At 45.8% G+C, this 6,000-nt stretch overlaps 1 protein-coding gene across 1 annotated transcript in view; it reads left to right on the top strand.

Annotated features, from left to right (window-relative positions):
- Positions 1-401: 401 nt before the first annotated feature.
- SLC41A2 (solute carrier family 41 member 2) overlaps positions 402-6,000 on the top strand; it is a 125,457-nt gene continuing 119,858 nt past the window's right edge. The window contains exon 1 of the mRNA XM_045467148.1: positions 402-535. The gene's annotated coding sequence lies outside the window, so the exon portion shown is untranslated. The remainder of the gene's footprint in view (positions 536-6,000) is intronic.

Raw genomic sequence — 6,000 nt, 5'->3', positions numbered from 1 at the left:
TCCAGTCTACGAGAAGGAAACACGAACCCAGCCACCAGGAGGCCCCTGGTCTGAGAACCGAAATCATGAGTCATAGATTCGGGGGTTCGGACCTAGGAGCAGCTGGCGATGTGGATGGGCGTGGGTCTGCGGGGATGGAGGGGGTTCCCGAAAGGCCACAGCCCTTCCCTCCCGGGTAGGGCTCCCCGAAGATTCCCCCCCCCCCCACCCCTGCCCCATGCCCCCGACCCCGTGCTCTCCTCGCTCTCGCCCCGGGCCCGCGGCTTTCAGGGGGCGGCCAGGGGTCCGGGAGGGGGCGGCGCTCGCGCTCCAGGTCGCCGCCCCCGCGGCCACATCACCAGGCGCTCGCTTCCCCTGGGGCGGCGGCGCGGCTGCGCGTGCGCGGGGCGGCCGCGCGGGGGCGGGGAGCGAGCGGGCCGCGGGCGCCGGCTCCCGGGCTGTCAGCGCCGGGCCGGCGAGGGCGCGAGGAGGCGCGCGAGCAGGAAGGAGCCGCGGCCCGGGGCAATCGCCAGCCGCCGCCGCCGCGGGGGACCAGGTGAATGCTCCTTCCGTCTCCCGCCCCGGGTGCCCCGGTCGCGTCTGAGGAGGCGGGGTCCCCTCTCCCTACACCGGCCGCCGCGGCCGCGCTCCGGGGCAGGTGATAATGGAGGGGAAGTCTGGGCTTTGGCCGCGGCGCCGGGTTCGGGCGCATCCCAGGTACGGGAGGGAGGAGGGGCGGGACCGGGCTCGGGACCCAGCGGCCGGGGCGACGGGGAGCGGCGGCGCGCCCCTCCCGAGCCGCCGTGTCTCCCCACCCCCTCGGGCCCCCGCGCCTGCCCCACCTCGGGCGGGACCGCAGGCTGGCCCTGGGCGCCAGCTGCCGGCAGCCGCGGGTGGACGGGCGGCGGCCCCGAGCCCCGCTGGGCCCGGCAGCGGGTGGTGGCCGAGTGATGGGTGGAAGGTGAGCTGGGCTGGAGACGCCGCCAGGCGGGCTCGGGGCACACCCCGGCTTCGCTGCTTCAGGGCTCCGCAGTTGCTCTGTGTCCCCGCCCTCTTTGATTCTTTTCTTTATGTAAGTGAAATACACGCATCTCAGTTAAATCCCCCCCCCCCAAACGTGCATCTACATGGAGAGATCATATGTTCGTATGTAATTATGTATTTACCATTTACATGCATATTACGTGTCGTCTGTCTGTAAATGAGCACTTGGGTTTTTTTTTTTTTTTTAATTGAGATATACTGCACACACCGTAAAATTCGCCCTTTCAAAAGTGCGGCCTTCACATAGTCACAAAGTTTTGCAACTATCACCACTATCCTGAACATTAGCATCACGTCAAAATGAAACCCTTTGACCCATTAGCAGCCATTTCTCATTTCTCCCTTAGCCTACCCTCTGGCAACCATTAATCTACTTCCTTTCCCTAAGGATTTGCCTGTTCTCGAAATTTCATATGAATGGAATCGTACAGTAGGTGACTTTTTGTGTCTGGCTTCTTTCGCATAGCAAGATGTTTTCAGGGTTCATCCGTTTTGTAGCGTGTATCCGTATTCTTTTTCATGGCTGGGTACTATTCCGTTGTATTGGTGTAGCATAGTTTCAGATATTGTCTATCCATTCATCACTTGATGGACATTAAGGATGTTTCCACTTTTGGTCATTGTGAATAATGCTGCTATGAATATTTGTGTGCAAGTTTTTATGTGGGCATATGCTGTCATTTTTCTTGGGTGTATATATGATTAGCTTGTTGAGGAACAGCCAAACTTTTCCATAGTAGCTGCAACCTTTTACATTCCTGCCAAACAGTGTATGAGAGTTCCGAATTCTCCACCTGTTGGCCAACACTTGTTACTGTCTATTGGGTAGTTTTTATTATAGCTATGCTAGTGGTAGGAAGTGGTATTGATTTGCATTTACCTGATGATCAATCATGTTGAGCATCTTTTCGTGTTCTTATTTGCTGTTTGTACGGCTTCTTTGGAGAAATGTCTCCTCGTATCCTTTGTCTATATTTTAATTGGGTTGTCTTTTTTCTTACATGTCGGGTGTTTCTCTTTTTACTGTTGTATTGTTCATTTGTGGACAAAATTTTAGGTTTGGGGGCTAGCAAACTTTAAAAAAGCCAACCAGCCTGATAGCAAGTGACATGGTGCTTCTACTTGGGGGAAACTAAGTGCCATTTATGCTTTTTTCAGAATACCCGACCTGTCAATTCGTGGGTGTCTTACTGCCTGTTTCCCTTTCTGGTATCTTGAGAAAAACCACAAGAGAGGCCACACACAGTTGGTGTTTTCATATATTCTTTGCTTGGTTTGAAAAAAGTCCCAGTTATCACTGTAATTACAAATAACTCAGATTGATGGCTAGCTAAACAAACTAATAAAAAATGGCAAACACCAGTGATTCAATTAAAATTTCATATACGTACCTGCTCAAGCAAAGTGGAAGGTCTTATTTTACTAAGTTCGTGTAGTTTTATTACAGTTGTATTCATCTGTGGGGGGGGGGCAAATTTTTCTGATGGCGCTGAAGTTAAGAGCCACTTAGAGCTGAATGAACACAACTATGCTTATTTCGTGGTTAATTTCTGAGTACACACAAATTCAGCGTTAGCCTCAGCTCTTTTATAGCAAAAACCACTGGAAAAGACACGGCACCTGTCTGTCAGGAGTTCAGGCTCACTTTCCTATTATCCTAATGTGACTGTTCAAAAATATACTTCCAAATTTCAGAAATGTTATAGAAAATAAAATTAAAGATTTCCAAGTGGAATTAATGGATAAGCAGCTGAATAAAAGTGTGAAGAAAAGCCCAATCCTGCTTTTCAACTACTAAATTATATAACAATGGAAACATTTAACCCTTTTATGCCTCATTGACTTCCTTCATAGAATGCATAATTTCACTGTATAAGCTGAGTGTATGTTTTTCTTTTAGCTAATGGAATGATTATCAAACATGTTGAAAATATCACCCATCCAAACTAATAGTTTGTTACTGACTCACCCAAAGGATACGTAAATGTCCCAAGGCTTCAAATGTTTTCCAAGGTGGCCTTCTCTGCACTTTGGAGTTTTTAGTGTCACTTATTAAGGACTGAGAGTCGAGGACAATGAAAAGTAGGAACAATTTGGGGACATGATCCCTGGGAAATGGTGGTCAGAGCAGACCCTGCCTCCTGTATGGTGGACTTCTAGGCACCTCTCATCTTTTCTCTGAGATTATTGTAGTTAGATTTCTGTAACTTAAAAATACTGCATGTGTTTTAATATATATAAGGCATATATATCTCCAGTAGGGTTCAAAGGCTAGGACTGTCAATCAGTTATTCTATCTTAATGTGAATGGATTTATTCAGATTGCTTTCCCCTTGATCAGCTACACTGAGGAAATGGGAATTTTGACTTGAAGAAGGATAAGAGAGGTAAGTAGTATGAGATCATGGAACATTTTGCGGGTTTGGCAAAACTTGCTGTATTTCTAGAAGTGTGGGTGTTGAAAATGGAGATCTTTGGACAGCATAAAAGGTCTGGAAGAAGAGTCAAGAAAAGCAAGAACGAGAATTTGGAAGGGAAGGTTGTAGGATATGAAGATAGATTCAATATATCGAGATATTTTTGCCCAAGAGAAATTCTAAATAGCACAAGTGGAGGAACCTTTTTCTCCTTCATTCCATTCCTCTTCCCCTTTTCCCCACCTTGCTTCTCCATGCTACTCTCCTCCTAGGACCCTGAAGTCAGATTGCGATGACTGTTGTGCAAGCTTTTCAGTGTGCCAATTACACCCCTTCTGTCTCCAGATTCTGGTTTCTTGAGATCAGAGTAAAGAAACCAGATGAAGATGAAAATACTGTTAAAATAGTTTGTTATTTCTGGTAAAGCTGGGTTGGAAAACTTAGTTTAGATCCCTGCTTTCTCTATTCCTTCTTAATTTGCCTACCTAGAGGCAACTGTAGCACCTAAGGTACAGGTCTCACCTGCAGGGAGGGAAAGTCCTGAATCAGGAAGTTTACCTTCTAGGAGTTGGAATGGGAAAGGAAACTTTCTTTGAAGGCGTCCAAGTTCCAGACAGCCAGTGAGAGCTTGGGGGCGGGGCCTGTCTGGAATATTGACCTTTATTCTTATCTTAGCCCTTAGGTAAATCACTTTCTCAGAGGAATTGCTGCTGGGGTAAGAGAAAAGTGTCCCTTCTATGGCCCTCTTCAATCCCGTTTTCTCCTACTCAGAGGAGTGAAGGTTCTGCTGTCATTAGAAAAATAAGCAGCCATCCTCTTGCGTTTCGTAGACTAGCCTAGGAAATTAATCATTTATAAAATTGGAGCTGAGGTCATGTTTTCCTTGGAAGAGTTTTTTTAAGTGGGTGATCATTTCATTGTATGGTTAAATGTATAGATTATTAAGTCTTTTTCCTAACTTGTTTTACTCCTCCAATATTTATTTACTGAGTGTCTAATAGGCACTGGGCTGGGCCCTTGGGATTCAGCAGTGAACAAGAATGGGTCCTTGCTCTCATGGAGTTTACAGCCTAGAGAGACAGCTAGTGCAGAAACAATTACAATAAAGCGTAATAAATGTTAGAAAGCTTAGAGTACTTTGGGACCAGAAGAGGGGGACCCAATCTGAGAGGGTCAGGGGAAGTGATGGCTGAGCCCCAAGGTCACAAAGTGGAATAGGAAGTAGCCAGGTGAAAGGGAAGAGTGAGGATGAACAAGAGTTTCAGGAAAAAGGAACATACAGAAAGGCCAAGAAGGGAGAGAGAGGGTGGTTTACTAAAGCAGTATTTTTCAAACTGCAGGCTCCTGGGCAGCTACCAGTAGATTGTAAATTCAGTTTAGTGGATTGTGATCTGCATCTTTGATTTATTTATTTAGTAAAAAAAATTTTTTTTTATGTGTTTATTTTATTTTTGAGAGGGGGGGGGGGACAGAGAGAGAGAGACATACACAGAATCCAAAGCAGGCTCCAGGGTCTGAGCTGTCAGCACAGAGCCTGATGTGGGGCTCGAACTCACGGACCATGAGATCATGACCTGAGCTGAAGTTGGATACTTAACCAACTGAGCCACCCAGGTGCCCCTGTGATCTGCATCTTTTAAAAAAGAAAATGTGTCACACATAGTTACTAGATTGTAATATGTAAAGTTTGAAAATGTCTGCAATAGAGGAAATAGACAAAAAGCCTGTTTGACCACAGGCAAAGGTGGATGGGAATGATTATACAGGATTTAGTTAACCTTGTTAAAGAATTTGGATTTATTTTAGAGGAAATGAGAAGCCACTGAAAAGGGTCTGATTAGATTAATTATTTTCCAGAGATACTTCTGAGTGCCTGGTCTTTCTCTACTCAAATACAAACCGCAAATTCCTTGGCCCAGTGTTACAGGTATTCCAAATTTTGTTCTAATCTATTTTTTCTAAAGAATCTTTCTTCTATGAAATGGAACCTCCCATTTCATAAAGACTTATTGTCTGCCTAAGTGCCTTTGCACTGACGGAAAGATCTGTCTCATGTTGAACCTCTGGCATTTAGCTTAGTGCTTGGTACCCAGTAGGGATTAAGTAAATCTTTGTTGATAGAGTCTAAATATCCTATGTATTAGAACTGTTACATGGTAGTAGAAATGACCTTGATGTTTCTAATAATACTTGCTTTTGGAAAAAGAAAAAGGTTTTATTAGAAATTCTTTTTTGGGGGGTGCCTGGGGTGGCTCCGTTGGTTGGGCGTCTGACTCTTGATTTCAGCTCAGGTCATGATCCCAGGGTTGTGGGATCAAGCCCCATGCTTATGATTCTCTCTCTCCCTCTGTCCCTCTCCCTCTCTCTTTCTCTCCCCATCCCCCTCCTCCCCCCCCCCCCCATCAATTCTTGTTTTCTCATTTGGAATCATGTTAGTGATAGAATCATATTGATTTATTTAAAAGATAATATTTAACAAAAAGTACTCTAATGTTATTCTAAAGCAGTAGCAGAGAGAAGAAAAAGAAGAGACTTTCTGATCTGGGAGTTTTTCTTCCCA

This window comes from Leopardus geoffroyi, chromosome B4 (assembly GCF_018350155.1).
Source record: "Leopardus geoffroyi isolate Oge1 chromosome B4, O.geoffroyi_Oge1_pat1.0, whole genome shotgun sequence".
Lineage (NCBI taxonomy): Eukaryota > Metazoa > Chordata > Mammalia > Carnivora > Felidae > Leopardus > Leopardus geoffroyi.
This window is presented reverse-complemented; position numbering and strand designations above follow the sequence as displayed.